Here is a 21,702-nt window from a genome sequence, read left to right on the forward strand (position 1 = left end):
TGCATGTACGCGGTGATATTTCCATGTTTTCGTCTTATCAGACCGCAGGGACTTCAACCGTGCTGATGGGAAACGGTTCAAGTGCTTCTGTTCGTGGTGTTGGCACAGTCGATCTGAAGTTTACTTCATGGAAGATCATGCGGCTGAAGAACGTGCATTATGTCCCCTCCGTCAATAAAAATCTTGTTAGCGGATCTCTTCTGTGTAGAGATGGCTACAAGCTTGTCTTTGAGTCAAATAAATTTGTAGTATCCAAGTATGGAACCTTTGTTGGTAAAGGCTATGAGTCAGGAGGCTTGTTTCGTTTATCCTTATCAGACGTTTGCAATAAAGTTGTTAATCATATTTGCAACAATAGTGAATCCAATGTGTGGCATTCACGTCTTTGTCATGTTAACTTTGGTTGCATGTCGCGACTAGCGAAGTTGAACTTAATCCCTAGTTTCACCGCCGTCAAGGGATCTAAGTGTCAAGTGTGTGTGCAAGCTAAGCAACCTCGTAAGTCTCACATGACTGCGGAAATAAGAAATCTTGCACCACTAGAGCTCATACATTCAGATCTATGTGAAATGAATGGTGTGTTGACAAAAGGTGGAAAGAAATATTTCATGACGTTAATTGATGACTCCACTAGATACTGCCGTGTGTATCTTCTGAAATCTAAGGATGAGGCTTTGAACTTTTTCAAGATCTATAAAGCTGAAGTGGAAAACCAACTTGATCGAAAAATCAAGAGGCTTAGGTTCGACCGTGGTGGAGAGTATTTTTCCAATGATTTTGATGCTTTTTGTGCGGAACATGGTATAATCCATGAGAGGACTCCTCCCTACTCACCTCAGTCAAATGGGGTGGCCGAAAGAAAGAACCGTACTCTTTGGTTAACGCCATGTTAGATACATCGGGTCTCTCCAAGGCATGGTGGGGGGAGGCGATATTGATAGCATGTCATGTCCTGAACCGAGTCCCCACAAAGAACAAAGAGATAACTCCATTCGAGGAATGGGCGAAGAAAAGGTTAAAACTCTCTTATCTGTGAACATGGGGTTGTTTGGCGAAAGTCAATGCTCCAATTTCAAAGAAGCGGAAGCTTGGACCAAAGACTGTGGATTGTGTTTTCCTAGGATATGCTTTTCATTGCATTGGCTATAGATTCTTGGTTGTAAAATCTGAGGTACCTGACATGCATGTCGCTACGATCATGGAGTCGAATGATGCGACTTTCTTTGAAGATATCTTTCCCATGAAGGATATGGCTACCTCATCTAATCAGGATATGCCTAGTTCATCGAATCAGGAACCAGTTACAATTACCAAACCTGCCATTTCGATAGAACACTTTGAAAGTCCTGTGGAGGAGAACAATGAAGTTCCTACTAGGAGCAAGAGACAAAGGATTGCAAAGTCCTTTGGTGATGATTTTCTTGTGTATCTCATAGATGACACTCCCAGTTCTATTTCAGAGGCCTATGCATCTGAAGATGCTGACTACTGGAAGGAAGCGGTTCGTAGCGAGATGGATTCCATCTTGGCGAATGAAACCTGGGAGATAACTGATCGTCCTTATGGGTGCAAACCTATAGGATGCAAATGGGTATTCAAGAAGAAGCTTAGGCCTGATGGTACTATTGAGAAGTACAAGGCTCGGCTCGTGGCTAAGGGTTATACCCAAAAGGAAGGCGAAGACTTCTTTGATACTTACTCACCTGTGACTCGACTGACCACTATTCGAGTTCTACTTTCACTAGCTGCCTCGCATGGTCTTCTCGTTCATCAAATGGATGTTAAGACTGCTTTCCTAAATGGAGAGTTGGACGAGAAAATTTATATGGAACAACCAGATGGGTTTGTACTAGATGGTCAGGAAGGGAAAGTGTGCAAGTTGCTGAAGTCTTTGTACGGACTTAAGCAAGCACCCAAACAATGGCATGAGAAGTTTGAAAGAACTTTAACAGCTGCAGGCTTTGTTGTGAACGAAGCTGACAAATGTGTGTACTATCGCCATGGTGGGGACGAGGGAGTTATCCTGTGCTTGTATGTTGATGACATACTAATTTTCGGAACAAATCTGAATGTTATTAAGGAGGTCAAGGATTTCCTATCTCGTTGTTTTGAGATGAAGGATTTAGGGGTGGCTGATGTCATTCTGAACATCAAGTTGTTGAGAGACGATGATGGTGGGATTACATTGCTTCAATCTCACTATGTGGAAAAGATCTTGAGTCGCTTTGGCTATAGTGACTGCAAACCCTCTCCAACACCATATGATGCGAGTGTGTTACTTCGAAAGAATCGAAGAATTGCTAGAGATCAATTGAAATATTCTCATATTATTGGCTCGCTTATGTACTTAGCAAGTGCTACAAGACTTGACATCTCTTTTGCTATTAGCAAACTGAGTCGGTTTGTCTCAAAACCAGGAGATGTGCATTGGAAAGCTCTAGATAGAGTTTTGCGTTATTTGAAAGGCACTGCAAATTATGGAATTCACTACACCGGGCATCCAAAGGTGCTTGAAGGGTATAGTGACTCAAACTGGATCTCAGATGCTGATGAGATAAAGGCCACGAGCGGTTATGTATTCACTCATGGAGGTGGCGCTGTTTCTTGGAAGTCTTGCAAGCAGACCATCTTAACGAGGTCAACAATGGAAGCAGAACTCACAGCACTAGATACAGCTACGGTTGAAGCAGATTGGCTTCGCAGGCTCTTGAATGACTTGCCGGTTGTTGAGAAACCTGTACCGGGTGTCCTTATGAACTGCAACAATGAAACTGTGATCACGAAAGTGAGCAGCTCAAAGGATAACATGAAGTCATCAAGACACGTTCAGAGAAGGTTAAAGTCTGTCAAGAAAATGAAAAACTCTAGAGTTATTGCGTTGGATTATATCCAAACGTCTAAAAATCTGGCAGATCCTTTTACCAAGGGTCTATCATGTAATGTGATAGATAATGCATCGAGGGAGATGGGTATGAGACCCACAATATGAGTTGTTCATAGTGGTAACCTATTCTTTGTGATCGGAGATCCCGTGAATTAGATGTGGAAGACAAGCTGTTGGTCAACTGAGAGAAGAGTATCCTTACTATTCACAATACCACTCCATGAAGATGCAATACTCTCCTAATCTGCATGGCAGGTTGATGTATATCTTAATGTGTTCTAAGAGGCTTATTTAAGCACAGATGTTATCCTGCAGAACATCTTTTGAAGAACACACCTATATGAGTCTGATTGTCAAACGTCGCAATCTAAGAGAGTAGGGTTCTCTCTAGTAAACTCATGAAAGGTCACGGAGTATGACGCATAAGCTCCACCTGTGGGGAAGATCCACGGTAGCCACGTATCGGTCAAGGCTTTATGTGAAGCTAGATTCGCAGAAAACTTGCAGTTCAAGGCCCAGTCCACTGTTCAAGTTGCTTACTAGTGTAGCATAGAGTTCTAGGTGGAAGTTCAACTTAACAGTCTCCACTGCAGTACCGGTATATAAAACAGTGTTTTGGAACCAAAGGCAAATTTCTGTGTGCCTCTAGGATCTGGTGGGGGATTGCTGGAATTTAGTCTATTTTGCTATTTTGGGCAGCCCAATAACTATTTCAGAAATTCCTAATAAATCCTAGATGCCCACTTAGCCCATTTGTGCAAGGCAAGAGATACTACTAAAGTTTAGTCCCACATTGCTAGTTTAGTGGGAGTTGGACCTCCTTATAAGGGAGGTTCTTTCCCCACTTGTACGAGCATGAGAACAAGAGGGATATCCACGCGCGCTCCTCCTCCGCCGCCCGCCTCGCCACGCCATGCCTCGTCACGACGCGCCGCGGGTTGCGAGAATGAGCCGAGCCGATATCTAAATTTTTGCCACGCACGACGGGTATACGAAAGGTCACGTGGGAGTTGAAACATTTTCTGTAGTGGACACTGAATTCGAACGAAGCGCCTCTTCGGCCGCTGCCTGTTCGCTTCGTCTCCCTTCGTTGCTTCACCTCCTGCCGCAGCCTCTTCGCGTCCTTCTCCTGTGCCTATATAAGAGAGGTTGCTCCTCTCCAGAGAGACACAACAGAAGCTCCTCTTCCTCTCGCCACAAAGTTTCGACCACTGAGCTGCTGCTACATTCTTCCCATCCCGTCTTGCGGCGTGCACTGCAGGTCGGGACAGTAGGCCTCCGAGACCGCACCTTTTGAGTCCTGTACGGGAGAAGGGTGATGAGGTTTTTGGGGAGCGCTCAACGCGACTACTGGCTGCTTCATCACGGACGATCCGGTCGCCGACAACTACTTCCCCGACGACGACTTCTTCCCCGATGTCCATGACCTCCTCGACGACAGGGCAGGCAAGGACGCCGACCCCAAGTCCAGCGCTTCTGCTGCTGCTGTCCCGTACGTGTTCTTGTCTTTCCTGTTAAAGGTTCTGCCATAGTTTCTTGTTCTAGTCCTTGTCCTACACATGATAGGTTCTACTTCATATATGCTACTTGCTATACTGTCTGCTTTAGATATGATAGGATACGGTTCATATATGCAGAAGCTATTTACCTTCTCTCTGTCAGAACGCATGACTTGTTTTATCTCTACTATATTAGTCATGCTTTATCTAGTATTTCTGTTAATAAAATCATTTGGTAAATTGCTCATATTTCCAACACTAAGTTGCTAGCGCTGTAAGGCACAATCAACAATGGTCCCTTATTGTGATATGTGAACTGTAAGTTTTAGACTTGGCATTCCTGCTCATATTCTTTTGGATTTATTTCAGCCTTTTTGCGATGTCCGTTCAGTGGAAGTGGACGTTCTTGTTGACTACGAGGCGTCTGTGATGACTTTGTCAATCTCAAGATATTGTGTCGGCTCAATATTTCGGATATGCTCATAGGAGTAAGGTGTGAGTGCACTTCATAGAGGTGAGCGTGTGTGCATCCATGCATCTACGATTGTACTGTGTTAGAAAAACAATGACCTCTTATTCATGTTTATTTCTAAAAATGTAATTTATTCATGGTTGTTGCATGTAGTAAAAAGTCTAAAGCTTAGGGACTATTCTAAAAAAAGATTCAACATTGAGAATTTAGACTGCTCACGCCACGAAGCCGTATGATAAAAATGAGCATGCTACACACAGAGAGGAAAGAAAAGGGCCACTGCTAGGCGCCGGTTCACCAGTTGCACCGCGCATTGTCCGATTGGCCCGAGTGTAGCCACTCTTTACAACACCTTGTCCTTTCCCAAACCACTTCATTCAAAAAAAAAACAGGGAAGCCATGGCGCATGTCCCTTGCATGCATCACGCGTTCCTCCAGATGCTAGTGAGCTCACCGGCCGCCCTCGCACGCTTGCCTCAATGTTGCCGCTAGCCGCCTTGCCATTGCTGCTCGCCTCGCCGCAGGTAACAATTTCCTTCTCAATCCCAGCAAAATTCAACAAAAACATTCATCTGTTTCAACAGAAACAACGCCAAATCGCACAAAATTCCACTAGCGCCGGTGACAACAAAAGAATTATCTCTCATTCCTAGCACCACAAAATTGTCTATTCCAGCAAAAACATTCATCAGTTTCAGCTAAAAATGGCACCGATCGCATAAAAATCCACCAGTTGAGCTCACAGCAAACAAATCACTGCCTAGTCCCAGCAACAAAAATGCCAGTCCTAGCAAATACAAATCGATCGCAGCAAAAAGCCACTGCGAGTGGCCAATCATGGCTCTACGCATTTGCTGGTTCCAGCATCTCCCGTAGCGGTTCCAACATATGGCAACACTGGCGGTAGTGTTAAGAAACATAGTAGAAAACAAAAGAAATCGCCCAATGATTAAGAATACCGAATCACTATGAAGATGCATTAGAGGTTTAGATCGGATCATTACCAACTTCGAGTTGTAGTGAAAGAAGAGTTGGTGAAGATCATCGATGAAGTCCCTCGAACCAAAGACCGAAAGCATGTCCTCTCTATGGATTGCACACGTTCTGGCTTCATGATCCAGCGGCGCTTAACAGTCTGGAGCTTGACGTCACTGGAGGACTAGAGGAGGGAGAAGAGAACCTCACGGGGCTTCTCTATTCTGTGGATTAGAGAAAACTAGAACTAGATCTAATCTAGAACAAATATAGACAAGACTAGAACTTGTGTATCTCTTGGGGATGCCCACTCTCTCATATAATGTATATAGGTGGAGGGAGGGGGCTTGGCTGACTTGAGGAGGAGGACTCCCCCCTTGGTGCGCCAACCAGGGAGGAGGAGTCCTCCTTCAACTCGTTTGTTCCCTTACCTTGTCCAACAAGCTATAGGGGCGTCACCTCTATATGGGTCTTAGGGCCCATTATCTCTCCAGTCTCCACTACTAGGCTTTTTTTATTTTTTTAGCCCATTGACTCTAAAAAATCCCAGGGGCCTCCCATTTAACATTGGAGCCATTTATTATTTATATTAGGTCCTCGAAATTTTTTCTGCCTATATATCAATTCCCGGTATTCCCCAAAGCACTTCCGATAACCCCAAAACGCTTCTGATTTCTCTTGAAACTATTTATTCTTGAAACACTTCCACTAAAACAACAAATCATTGCTTACTCCTATAGGAGTAGTTGGGATTCCCTAGAGAGGAAGGGTGAAGTACAACAACAACAAAGCATTTTCCTTAGTTAAGAATCAAGGTTATCAATCCAGTAGGAGTCTCCCAATGTAGCAACGTGAGTAGCACCTGCGCACAAACCACTACAAACTTGCATGCAACTCTTCAAGAGGGTTGTGAAGCCCCTTGTCTTGCTAGTTACTAGATTAAATGCAAATGATACAGATACATAGTTGCAAATTAGCATGGGAAATAAAAGGAGAATTTATGTAGAAGAATTCAGTAGTGGAGAATAGACAGAGGGGGCATAGTTTCACTAGTGGCATCTCTCTCAAAAACAACTAGTAGCATGGTAAAAAACTTATAGTTGGGCAATTGACCGATTTGGAATATTCATGACTATGATCTATTCATGGCATAAACTAGACCGTTAATCCTACCGCGTCTACTACTAATAGTCCACCTCAAAACCACTATCCAGCATGCATCTCAAGGTATTAAGTTTGTAAGAAACAGAGTATCGCAATAAGCAAGATGACATAATGTAGACATGAAGAAGTTAATCAATATGTCAAAAACACAACATTTTATCCTTAGTGGCAACCATACAATTCTTGTCTTGGCCTTTATTGTCACTGAGTGAAAGCACCGCAAGATTGAACCCACCACAAAGAACTACTCCTTGATACGTCTCCAATGTATCTATAATTTTTGATTGTTCCACGCTATTAAAGTATCATTCTTGGATGTTTAATACCCAAGCACTAGCAACTTTATCTCATTTTTTGGGACTAACCTATTGACATAGTGCCCAGTGCTAGTTGTTGTTTTCTGCTTGTTCTTTACTTTGCGGAATATCAATACCAAACGAAGTCCAAATGCCACGAAACTTTTTGGAGATTTTTTTCTAGACAGAAGATACCTAGGGGGGCAAGGAAGTGCACCAAAGGAGGCCTGTGGGGCCCACTGGGCACCAGGGCGCGCCAAAGGCCCTTGGCGCGCCCTGGTGGGTAGTGGAGACCACGGGAGGCTTCTCCACCAACTATCAGCTCTATAAATAATCAAAAATCCCCAAAACCCTAGGGGAGTCGAGAGAAAACAGTTTCCACCACCGCAATTTCCAGAACCACGAGATCTAATCTAGAGGCCTTTTCCGTCACTCTGCCGGAGGGGTCAACAATCACGGAGTGGTTCTTCATGATCACCCTTGCCCTCCGATGATGCGTGAGTAGTTTAACCATAGTCCTATGGGTCCGTAGGCAGTAGCTAGATGGCTTCTTCTCTCTTTTTGATCTTCAATACAATGTTGTCCTCGATGTTCTTAGAAATCTATTTGATATAATGACTTTTTGCGGCGTGTTTCTTGGGATCCGATGAATTGTGAGTTTATGATCAGTCTATCTATGAATATTATTTGAGTCTTCTTTGAACTCTTTTATGCATGATCTTTATAGCCTCATATTTCTTCTCTGAAACTTTGGTTTGGTTTGGCCAACTAGATTGATTTTTCTTGCCATGGGAAGAGTGATTTGTGATGGGTTCGATCTTGCGGTACTCAATTTCAGTGATAGAAGGAGACATGACACACATGTATCATTGCCATTAAGGATAAAAGATGGGGTCTATTCCTACATGAATGATCTTGTCTACATCATGTCATCATTCTTATTACATTACTCCATTTTTCCATGAACTTAATACACTAGATGCATGCTGGATAGCGGTCGATGTGTGGAGTAATAGTAGTAGATGCAGGCAGGAGTCGGTCTACTAATCTTAGACGTGATGCCTATATACATGATCATTGCCTTGGATATAGTCATGATTGTTTACTTTTCTATCAATTGCCCAATAGTAATTTGTTTACCCACTGTATGCTATTTTCTCGAGAGAGGACTCTAGTGAAATCTACGACCCCGGGTCTATTTCCTATACTATTATTTTCAGATCTATTCATAAAAAAATTCCTTGCTGCACTTTTCTTTATTTATTATATTTTGTTTTTCGCTAGATCTATTTATCCAATCTCATACAATTTAATCTATCTCAATACCGAGGAGGGATTGGCAACCTCTCTTACGCGTTGGGTTGCAAGTTTTTGTGGTTTGTGTGCAGGTGTTGTTTACATAGTGTTTCTTGGTTCTCCTATTGGATTGATAACCTTGGTTTCATAACTAAGGGAACTGTCCTGCATCATCCTCTCCTCTTCGGGGAAATACCAACACAGATACAAGCAATCAGGAAGAATTCCTGGCGCCGTTGCCGGGGACACATCTGAAGGAAATATGCCCTAGAGGCGATAATAAAGTTGTTATTTATATTTCCTTATATCATGATAAATGTTTATTATTCATGCTAGAATTGCATTAGCCGGAAACTTAATACACGTGTGAATACATAGACAAAACATAGTGTCCCTAGTATGCCTCTACTTGACTAGCTCATTAATCAAAGATGGTTAAGTTTCCTGACCATGGACATGTGTTGTCATTTTATTAATGGGATCACATCATTAGGAGAATGATGTGATGGACAAGACCCATCCCTTAGCTTAGCATAATGATCATTTAGTTTTATTGCTATTGCTTTCTTCATGACTTATACATGTTCCTCTGACTATGAGATTATCCAACTCCCGAATACCGGAGGAACACCTTGTGTGCTATCAAACGCCACAACGTAACTGTGTGATTATAAATATGCTCTACAGGTGTCTCCAAAGGTGTTTGTTGGGTTGACATAGATCGAGATTAGGATTTGTCACTCCGAGTATCGGAGAGGTATCTCTGGGCCCTCTCGGTAATGCACATCACTATAAGCCTTGCAAGCAATGTGACTAATGAGTTAGTTGTGGGATGATGCATTACATAATGAGTAAAGAGACTTGTCGATAATGAGATTGAACTAGGTATGATGATACCGACGATCGAATCTCGGGCAAGTAACACACCGATGACAAAGGGAATAACGTATGTTGTTATGCGGTTTGACCGATAAAGATCTTTGTAGAATATGTAGGAGCCAATATGAGCATCCAGGTTCCGCTATTGGTTATTGACCGAAGATGTGTCTCGGTCATGTCTACATAGTTCTCGAACCCGTAGGGTCCGCATGCTTAACGTTCGATGACAATTTATATTATGAATTATGTGATTTGATGACCGAAGTTTGTTTGGAGTCCCGGATGAGATCACGGACATGACGAGGAGTCTCTTAATGGTCGAGAAGTAACGATCGATATATTGGAAGGTTATATTCGGACATCGGAATGGTTCCGAGTGATTCGGGTATTTTTCGGAGTACCGAAGAGTTACAGAATTCGCCGGGGAAGTTAATGAGCCTTATTGGGCTTTAGTGGAGAGAGGGAAGAAAGACCACAAGGTGGCGCACGCCTCCCCCCTGCCCAAACCAAATTGGACAAGGGGTGGGGGCGGCAGGCCCCATTTCCTTCTCCCTCTCCCTCCTTTCCTTCTTTCCTACTCCGAAAAGGAAAGGGAATCCTACTAGGACTTGGGAGTCCTAGTAGGACTCCCTACACTTGGTGCGCCCCTAGGAGGGCTGGCCTCTCTCCCTCCCTCCTTTATATATGTGGGCAGGGGGCACCCCAAAGGCACACCAAGTCTTCTCTTAGCCGTGTGCGGTGCCCCCCTCCACAGTTACACACCTCGGTCATATCGTTGTAGTGCTTAGGCAAAGCCCTGCGCTGGCAACTTCATCATCACCGTCAACACGCCGTCGTCCTGACGAAACTCTCCCTCGTTCTCAACTGGATCAAGAGCTCAAGGGACGTCATCGAGCTGAACGTGTGCTGAACACGGAGGTGCCGTACGGTCGGTGCTTGGATCGGTTGGATCGCGAAGATGTTCGACTACATCAACCGCGTTACTAAATGCTTCCGCTTTCGGTCTACGAGGGTACATGGACACACTCTCCCGTCTCGTTGCCATGATTCTCCCAGATGGATCTTGCATGATCGTAGGAATTTTTTTGAATTACTACGTTCCCCAACAATGGCATCCGAGCCAGGTCTATGCGTAGATGTTATATGCACGAGTAGAACACAATGAGTTGTCGGCGATAATAGTCATACTGCTTAACAGCAACGCCTTACTTTGATTCGGCGATATTGTTGGATGAAGTGGCCCGGACCAACCTTACATGACCACGTTCATGAGACTGGTTCCACCGACAGACATGCAACTTGTTTTGCATAAAGGTGGCTGGCGGGTGTCTGATTCTCCAACTTTAGTTGAATCGAGTTTGACTACGGCTAGTCCTTGTTGAAGGTTAAAACAACACACTTGACGAAAAATCACTGTGGTTTTGATGTGTAGGTAAGAACGGTTCTTGCTAGAAGCATGTAGCAGCCATGTAAAACTTGCAACAACAAAGTAGAGGACATCTAACTTGTTTTTGCAGGGCATGTTGTGATGTGATATGGTCAAGACATGATGTGATATAATTTGTTGTATGAGATGATCATGTTTTGTTAAAGTTATCGGCAACTGGCAGGAGCCTTATGGTTGTCTCTTTATTGCATAAGATGCAAGCGCCATATAATTGCTTTACTTTATCACTATGCGATAGCAATAGTTGCAAAAAGCAATAGTTGGTGAGACAACCATGTGACGACATGTTAATAGAGATCAAGAGGATGGAGATTGAGGGAGTTCTGGATTAGGGGATCTCCGGACAGCCGGACTATATCCTTTGGCCGGACTGCTGGACTATGAAGATACAAGATTGAAGACTTCGTCTCATGTCCGGATGGGACTCTACTTGGCGTGGAAGACAAGCTAGGAAATACGGATATGGATATCTCCTCCTTTGTAACCGACCTTGTGTAACCCTAACCCTCTCCGGTGTCTATATAAACCGAAGGGTTTTAGTCCGTAGAACAACAACCACAACATACAATCATACCATAGGCTAGCTTCTAGGGTTTAGCCTCTTCGATCTCGTGGTAGATCTACTCTTGTACTATCCATATCATCAATATTAATCAAGCAGGACGTAGGTTTTTACCTCCATCAAGAGGGCGCGAACCTGGGTAAAACATTGTGTCCCCTGCCTCCTGTTACCATCCAGCCTAGACGCACAGTTTGGGACCCCCTACCCGAGATCCGCCGGTTTTGACACCGACATTGGTGCTTTCATTGAGAGTTCCGCTGTGCCGTCGCCACCAGGAAGGATGTCTCATCCCGTCTTTAAAGACGACACTGTTGCTGAGGGAGATTTGGCTATCGGCCAAACTCTCCGGCTAGGTGGTTTTCTTATGACCGCCTGTTCGGCCGCTGCACCGACGATGACTTCTCGGGTCATCGAAAGCAATCTTCACGTCAACTCGGAACTCGCCGAGCAGTTAGATCCAATGGAGCTCTCTTCCCTGAACGAGCTCTTGGATTGCATCGCCGCCCTGGGAGTCGCTACAGACTATGATCTGATTGGGCCTAAACCCGATCTGAGAGAGATCAACTCTCCCCAGGTCACCCATCACGTTGCAGTGGTGGAGGAACAATGCGGCAACCCTTCATATATCTTAAGGACTAGCTATGTCCGGATTCCCGATCCCTCCAAGCCGGATACCCGCGGAGGGGAGGACGTCACTCAAGGCCTGAACCTAGAGTCAGGCAGTGGGCTAGATTTATCGGAAAACATCCAAGAATCCATACTTCCGAGTTCGGAAACTCCTTGGCCCCCGAGTCTCAGATTGGGTGAGGATTCGGGTTCAATTCCACCCACCCACCCAAACATAAGCGATCTATCCCAAATTAGGCAAGAGCCCGAAGAAACAGTACACCATTACTGGGCTAGATTCCTCCTGATCATGAACAGGATAAAGGACTGCCACGAGGAAGACGCAATTTCATTCTTCTGCAATAATTGCACGGACAAGGGAATCCTCAACGCCATAAGTCGCCGCGAAATTACATGCTTTGCCGACTTGGTGTCCATAGTACGAAAGTACTGTGCGATGGAAAGCGCCTGGAAAACCGAAATAAAATGTTTGGATAATCCGGCCCTGAATACAAACCCAGTCCGAAATAAAAGGGTACATTATCATAATACACCTGGGTTAACTACCAAAAAGAAAAAGCCCTCTATGGGGCAAGGAACCGTACTGGAGGGATGGCTCAACGGACCCTGCAAAATTCATAGTACAACGGATGCAATACCAATGCACAACCTTAGAGCATGTTGGATACTCCAGCAGGTGGCCAAAAGTGGTGAGGATCTACTCCTCCCAAATACCATAGAGCACCATCCCGTGGACAACAATACGGTGTTAACGGTCTTTGAGACCTTCGCGTCAAATAATAGACACAAGCGAACACTCCGCAGCATGGCCAAAATCTGCCACGTAGCAGAAATAAATCCTTGGAGTGACACGGCTATTACCTTCAATGCCAGTGACGAACCCAAATTCTGAACAGCCCGAGCACCAGCCTCACTGGTCCTCAGTCCAATCATGGACGGCTTTCGACTCACCAAGGTACTCATGGACGGCGGCAGCGGATTAAACCTCATCTATGAGGAAACTATTCAAAAGATGGAAATAGACCGGAGCCGCATTGAGCAAAGTAGCACAACCTTTAGAGGAATCATCCCCAGTCGGGAAGCACGCTGTGCTGGGAAAATCACACTAGATGTGGTATTCAGCATGCCGAATAATTACAGGTCCGAAGAAATTACATTCCAAGTGGCCCCGTTCAGCAGCGGATACCACGCTTTATTAGGGCGGGAGGCGTTTGCAATCTTCCAAGCCATACCCCATTATGGGTACATGAAGCTCAAAATGCCCGGGCCCACCGGAATCATCACTCTTGCTAGTGATCCGGACATAGCACTCTGCGCCGAAAATAAGACAGTTGCACTGGCCCTCGAGGCACTATCCGAAGCCTTAGCGGCCGAGGAACTAACTGCGCTGCGCTCCACGGTGAACAGGGATGATGTGATACTCGATAAAAGATCCAAGTCCACCTCCTTTAAACCGGCGGACGATATAGTCAAATTCCAAGTCCATCCAACGGACCCTACAAAAATAGCTTCCGTTGGGGCACAATTAAACCTTGATGTCGACGCCGCACTTCGAGAGTTCCTACGCGAGAACTGGGACATTTTTGCCTGGCACCCTTCAGACATGCCAGGAATCCCACGCAGGCTGGCCGAGCACAGCCTAAATATCCTAAAAGGATTCAAGCCAGTCAAGCAGGCTCTTCGCCGTTTCTTCGAACCTAAGAGACAAGCCATGGGAGAGGAACTAGCCAAGCTATTGGAGGCCGGATTCATCAGAGACATAAAACATCCGGACTGGCTAGCAAACCTGGTGATGGTACCAAAGAAGGACAAATACTGGCGCTTGTGCGTCGATTTTAAGGACCTTAACAAGGCCTGCCCAAAGGATCCTTTCCCCCTCCCCCGCATCGATCAAATCATCGACGCCACCGCAGGACACGATTCACTGTGTTTCCTCGACGCATACTCCGGCTACCATCAAATTAAAATGGCAGAGCCAGACCAAGCCGCAACGGCATTCATCACACCATACGGCCCATTCTACTTCAACACAATGCCCTTCGGGCTCAAAAACGCCGGCGCAACATATCAGCACATGATTCAGACATGTCTGGCAAACCAGATCGGCAAAACAGTGGAGGCTTATGTAGATGACGTGGTCGTTAAAACCAAGCATGTCGAAACTCTAGTAGACGACTTGAGGCTCACATTCGATAACCTCCGAACATATGACATCAAGCTTAATCCGGAAAAATGTGTTTTTGGCGTACCAGCCGAAAAGCTCCTGGGATTCATTGTCTCCAGTAGAGGTATTGAAGCTAATCCGGCCAAAATCCGAGTGTTGTCACAGTTGGCTACCCCAACAGACCTCAAACAAATACAAAAATTGACTGGATGCGTGGCGGCTCTAAGCTGCTTTATATCCCGCTTGGGAGAAAAGGCATTACCCCTTTATCGCCTCCTCCGGCGCACCGAACACTTCGAGTGGACAGATGCCGCCACGGCCGGACTCAATGAAATAAAAGCCATATTGGCAACAAACCCAGTCCTGGCCACGCCAAACATTGGCGAACCAATGCTATTATACATTGCGGCAACTCATCAAGTAGTAAGCGCAGTGCTTGTCGTCGAACGAGAAGCGGACGAACACAAATTCCCCCTTCAAAAGCCAGTTTACTATGTGTCCACTGTCCTTACTCCATGCAAATCACGGTACCCGCATTATCAAAAGATAGCGTACACGGTATTTATGGCATCCCGGAAGCTGCGACACTACTTTCAAGAGTGTTTGATAACGGTAGCCTCGGAAGTACCACTTAATGATATTATAAACAACCACGACGCGATGGGCTGGATTGCCAAATGGGCCATTGAGCTTCTCCTGTTCGACATAACTTACAAGCCACGGCGAGCTATTAAATCGCAAGTTTTGGCTGACTTCGTCGCCAAGTGGATGGAAGCCGAACTCCCTAAGGAGTACGACACATATTCAAACTGGATCATGCACTTCGACGGCTCAAAAATGTTGGCTGCTCTGGTGGCTGGCGTCGTTTTGATGTCCCCAACAGGAGATTCAGTTCAATACGTACTACAGATAATGTATACGGACTCCAACAACGCAGCCGAATATGAGGCCCTTCTACATGGTCTCCGGATGGCAGTATCCATGGGCATTCAACGCCTAGAGGTGCGCAGGGATTCGAACCTCGCGATATCCCAAATAAATGGAGACTTTGATGCCAAGGATCCGAAAATGGCAGCTTATCACAATGCCATCCTAAAGATGTCTGCTCGGTTCGAGGGGCTCGAATTTCACCATGTGGCTCGGGAAAACAATCAGGCGGCAGATATCCTCGCCCGCATCGGTGCAAAACGCGACGCGGTCCCTCCCAACATATTCCTGGAAAGGCTCTTCAAGCCATCCGTAGCATGGGAAGGGGACACCGGTAACAACAGTTCGGACCCGGCCAAAATACCCGATACCGAACTCTCTGACACAATCGGAGGCTCCGCCACCAAAATAACACATTCAACCCACGAAATAATGGCCATTATTGCCCCGTGGACAGAACCATTCCTGGCCTACCTAACTAGACATGAACTTCCGAAGGACCAAAATGAGGCACGTTGCATAGTGCGGCGATCCAAGGCCTACAGGGTCCATGAGGGAGAATTGTACAAAAAAAAGCGCTACCAGAGTCCTTCAAAGGTGCATCTCCGAAGAGGAAGGGCAGAAGCTTTTGGCAGAAATTCACGCCGGACTCGGCGGTCATCACGCCGCAGCCCGGGCTCTTGTAAGCAAGGCCTTCCGTACAGGATTCTATTGGCCAACGACCCGGGCAGATGCACAGGACTTGGTCCAACGTTGCGCCGGTTGCCAGCTCTTTGCAAATCAAAGCCACATGCCACCCACCGCCCTCCAAACAATCCCCATTACATGGCCCTTTGCGGTCTGGGGGCTTGACATGGTTGGACCCCTTAAAGGGGGAACCCACAAGAAAAAAAATACTTATTGGTCATGGTGGATAAATTCACCAAATGGATAGAGGCTAAACCGGTTAAAACAGCCGAATCCGGACCAGTGATAGATTTCATATCCGGGGTTGTACACCGTTACGGCGTCCCCCACAGCATCATCACTGATAATGGCACGAACTTCATGGCCGATGAGGTAAAACTCTGGTGCAGCAAAATGGGCATCAAGCTCGATTATGCTTCAGTCTATCACCCACAAACCAACGGTCAAGTTGAACGAGCAAATGGTGTTATAATGAGCGGCATTAAACCCAGATTAGTGCGCTCCTTAACGGAGTCTGACACGCACTGGGTAGAGGAGCTCAACTTCGTACTCTGGGGGCTGCGGACCACGCCAAATCGTAGTACCGGATATACACCGTTTTTTATGGTGTACGGCGCAGAGGCAATCCTGCCCTGTGACATAATTCATGACTCACCTCGAGTGCGCATGTACGAAGAAAGAGAAGCCGAGCTCGATCAGCAGGATAGTCTGGACACCTTGGAGGAAGAGCGCGACGTAGCCAATGCCCGTTCCGCATTTTACCAGCAACAGGCTCATAGATACCAAAGCAGAGAAGTACGGGCCAAAACTTATAACGTTAGCGAACTAGTTCTACGACTGCCGGATAAGAAAAAGAACAAGCTCGAGCCCAAATGGGAAGGTCCCTTCATTGTCGACCAAGTTCTGACCGGTGGAGTGTACCGACTGCGGGATGCATCGACTAGTCGATTCGAGCCGAACCCATGGAACGCAGCCAGGCTTCGAAGATTCTACGCCTAGCACCGGACTCTATGTTAGTCCCCTCCCTTTGTCCATTTTCTGCATATGCATCATCTGTCTTGTTTCCCTTTCTTTCTTTTATTTCTCTAGGCCTTCAAGGGTCACCTTGTGCCTCACTCGTACATTACAGATGCGCTAGCCGCACTCTTCATACCTGGGGGCTTCTTTCACAGAAGCTTAAATTATTTACCTCAGCCTCACGCCCAACACATGTGTTATACTTCCACATGTACCTTTTTTCACCATTATATGCATCGACATGACTTAAGTTTTGGCCAAGCTGGGTTGCCTGGCTCTTGTATATATGCCCTACGTTCCCGTTAATTCGGCTAGGGCATAAGGGGAGCACCTCTGGCGATTGTTACGGCCGGGTCAGCCGGACGTGTACCTCAGACTGGGTGAAGCCGAAAGCTAGCGTTCTTAAGGGAATATTCAGTCGGTGAACAAAAGATGACTTTTATTTATTATCCATATCTGCCCCAGATGCTTTTTCTGCGCTTCTTATCGCAGTCCGGACATGCACTTTAGGGCATGCTTACCCAGGGAAAGGAACCCTTAACAGAACTATTCTCCCTGGAAGATGTTTCTTACTACCCATGTAATATAACATAACTAGTTGGGCACTTGTCTGATAAAGCACTAATGACCCCTACGCCTGGTCTCCACACATGCCCCGGTTCTTACATAACCGAGAGGGTATTCGGATACACTCCGGATCGTCGGGTCCCGAGGTTGAAGCGAAAAGGTCCGCCACGACAAACGATCTACAATCCGGCTAGACGGCATTATACATGCCACTTTAAAATTACATAGTCAATTTGACTGGTTGAATTCCTCTTCAATACCATCCAATAGGCTGTCTAGTCTATAGTCCTGTTGGGAATACTTTGCGGCCAATTCTACTTGGCCGTACACTAAGCTCACAGGGATCTCCTTCCCATCGGGCCCCACAGGTCCGACTTCGGCCATGTGGTTCGGGTCAGCCTTCGTGTACCGTGTCTTCACCATTACCCAGGCTTCCCTGGCGCCCTGACGGCAGGTCGATATCTTCCATATTCGGAAGCGCCGCCGCGCTCCCTTCAACTTTTCTGCAAGCTCTCCATGGCCTTCGGGTATGGAGACGGATGGCCACAAGGCCTGGGCGACGCCTTGCATCACCTGCCGAACTCGTTCGTGCAGCTGTGAGAGCTCGGGAAGAAGGTCACCCGTTGAACCGGGAATTTCCTCGGCAGGACGACCTGTTAGCATACCTACAGACATAACTCTGTCAGCCAGCTTCCTCGCCGAACTCTTTTTCAAAGTTCGTTCAAGCACTTACTAAACATGCCGCGTTGAAGCCGCCGATTCTCCTTAACAGAGTCTGACAGTTGGGCACGAACATCTTTTAGTTCCACGCCCAGCTTGGTGTTGGCATCTAGGAGATCATTCTTCTCCTGCCTCACCCTCGTAAGCACGCTCTCACCGGCCTTCAGCTCGCGTAGGAGCTGTTGCTTACCCGGATTTACTCCAGCGTCATCTGCAATTTTATCGTCAGATCTGCATATACGCCGCATTCTATATGATACTCATCATTCGAAGGATATGTTACCAGAGGGGGTCTCTTTGGGCTCCCCTGCTGTGGCCAGTGCGGCCGGAAGTTGGGCTTTGCACTCTTCCAGCTCCTAGGACAGTTGAGTATTCTTTTCTGTAAGAACCTGCATAACAAATGATCCTTAAATCAATTATCCTAACTATTTCAAGTCTCAGGGGCTACTGATATATATAATCACCAAAATTTCTCACCCGTATGTCTTTTACATACTGCTCCGTGGCTCTGGCTAGACCATTTTGAGCGACACGGAGGTACGCATCTCTCGAGTTGAAGGCATCCAATGCCTCTTGGGAGAAACAAGCGTCACGAAGAACAGTCCGGCGACGCCTGTGGTTCATGGCACTTTCCACCTCGGAATTGGTGGCGGATAGTTTATCCGCATCCTCTGTCGGAGGAGCGCCCGGTGCACGCCTCGTATTCGTTCCCCCTTCCGAATCCGGCCTTGGAGCCTGGCTGGTGGAGGCGCGATTGGTAGCCTCTCCGAGTATAGTCCGGCGAGCGCTCTTTTTCCTGAAAAGAAGGCATGGGCGTTAATATGCCTCTGAGAATAATGTCTTGCAATAAAGATGGCGCGCCGTACTGCTGCGCCGGTGTCTCAATCTGGACTGCGGGTCTTTTCAGCCTGCGTGGCCTCGCGGCCCCTTGTTGGCTAGTCGCCGCAGGCTCGGCCTTCCGCCTCGAGGACCTCCCCTGCAAAACATGGCTGTTATAGGACAATAAAAAAATGCAAGGACGGATCCCCTTTCGAAGTGTTGGGACTTCGGTCTCAGTCACCTGTGAGGCTGGAAGTAGCCTAGGGTAATCGGCTGTAATGGCCACCAAAGCGTTGCCATTACTCGATTGGTAAAATACCCCATCAAACAGCTCCACAGATATGTCCGGATCCTCCTAGGAGGCCGGGTCAAGGGACCGTCCAGGGTCCTCAGGTTGTGGAGGAGGGCTGCTTATCTCCTTTACAGCCTGGCGCAGCTCCTGTGATGAAATCGCTAGACTGAATACTTAACTACGGGAATATGAAACGGACGGGCGAGAAAAAGTCTCCGCTTACCTAGCTCGGAGGATTTTACATAGAAAATCCACCCTGTGGGTTGACACGAAGGAATTCCTCCTCTTCTCCCTTGTACAAAGTGGATAAGATCTTTATTAGATCAGCAGCCGATCCCGACCCTTTGCGGCCGTGGCGGGTGGCGTCATCCTCCCCGTTGAAATCCCACATGGGGTGGCCTCTATATTGAAGCGGCTGCACCCCCCGCATAATACATATGGCCATGACCTCGATCATGGTCAATCCGGATCGAGCTAAAAAACTTATCCGACTCATCAGGTAAAGAACGTCCCTATCATCTTCCTCCAGGGAGCTCCATGGACACCAGCTCCGGCGCTTCTTCAAAGGGGCGTTATCGAAGTCGGGAAGGCCGATTCTAATAGGATCTGGGAGGGGGACGTCTTCTATATAAAACCATTCTGAAGGCCAGTCTTCCGACGTCTTCTTTGGGGTTCCGGACAGGTATCCGGTCCCGGCAATACGCCACACTTCGGCTCCGCCCACTTGATATATTGACCCCTTCTGAGAACGGGGCACAAGGCAGAACAACTTCCTCCACAGAGCAAAATGAGTCTCATAGCCCAAAAACAACTCGCAAAGGGCTACGAATCCCATGATATGCAGCATGGAGGCAGGCGTAAGGTTATGCAACTGGAGGCCGTAGAACTCCAGGAGCCCCCGGAGAAACGGATGAATTGGAAATACTAGCCCTCTTACCAAATAAGGGACAAGGCATACCCGCTCTCCCTTGGAGGGATTGGGAAGGCTCTCCGCTTGCTCTCCGCCATTATAGGTGGCAAGCCCGGCTCGAACCAGGACCATGTACGCTGGGGGAAGAAATCCCTTGGTCTGAAGCATCACTAATTTGCTCTGCGGGACGGAACATCTGGGGCTAGGGGAGCGAGAGGAGGAGCTGCGTCGACCGGCCATGATGGAATGGATCTCTGTCGAATGTGCTCCGATGAAGGCTCGCCAAGGGAGGATGGTGTGATTTGGATTTGAATCCTCGTCTTTTTAATAGGCAGGTCATTCACATAGCTAGGGGGGTAAATGTAAAAACACCCTGGCTCTTCACATTCGCTCGACACGTGGAAAGTGGCCATTATTGGCGTGGAAGCCAAGGAGTGCAACATTCACAAGAGGCCGGGCACTATTTCGACAGGTACACGGAATTTGGAGAGGAACCCGCCTTGCAATGCCGAAGACAATACCGCGCGCCGGACTCATCGTCATTGAAGCCTGGTTCAGGGGCTACTGAGGGAGTCCTGGATTAGGGGGTCTCCGGACAGCCGGACTATATCCTTTGGCCGGACTGCTGGACTATGAAGATACAAGATTGAAGACTTCGTCTCGTGTCCGGATGGGACTCTACTTGGCGTGGAAGACAAGCTAGGCAATACAGATATGGATATCTCCTCCTTTGTAACCGACCTTGTGTAACCCTAACCCTCTCCGTTGTCTATATAAACCGAAGGGTTTTAGTCCGTAGGACAACAACCACAACATACAATCATACCATAGGCTAGCTTCTAGGGTTTAGCCTCTCCGATCTCGTGGTAGATCTACTCTTGTACTACCCATATCATCAATATTAATCAAGCAGGACGTAGGGTTTTACCTCCATCAAGAGGGCCCGAACCTGGGTAAAACATTGTGTCCCCTGCCTCCTGTTACCATCCGACCTAGACGCATAGTTCGGGACCCCCTACCCGAGATCCGTCGGTTTTGACACCGGCAGAGATCATGGTGTCATGTCGGTGACGATGGAGATCACGACGGTACTTTGGAGATGGAGATCAAAGGCACAAGATGATGATGGCCATATCATGTCACATATTTTGATTGCATGTGATGTCTATCTTTTATGCATCTTATTTTGCTTAGTACGACGGTAGCATTATGAGATGATCCCTTACTCAAAAATTCAAGGTATAAGTGTTCTCCCAGAGTATGCACCGTTGTGACAGTTCTTCGTGCCGAGACACCACGTGATGATCGGGTGTGATAGGCCCTACGTTCACATACAATGGGTGGAAGCCAGTTTTGCACGTGCAGAATAGTCGGGTTATACTTGACGAGCCTAGCATGTGCAGACATGGCCTCAGAACACTGGAGACCAAATGTTTGGACGTGAATCATATAGTAGATATTATCAACATAGAGATGTTCACCAGTGAAAACTACTCTA

Source organism: Triticum dicoccoides, chromosome 2A, assembly GCF_002162155.2.
Source record: "Triticum dicoccoides isolate Atlit2015 ecotype Zavitan chromosome 2A, WEW_v2.0, whole genome shotgun sequence".
Taxonomy (NCBI): domain Eukaryota; kingdom Viridiplantae; phylum Streptophyta; class Magnoliopsida; order Poales; family Poaceae; genus Triticum; species Triticum dicoccoides.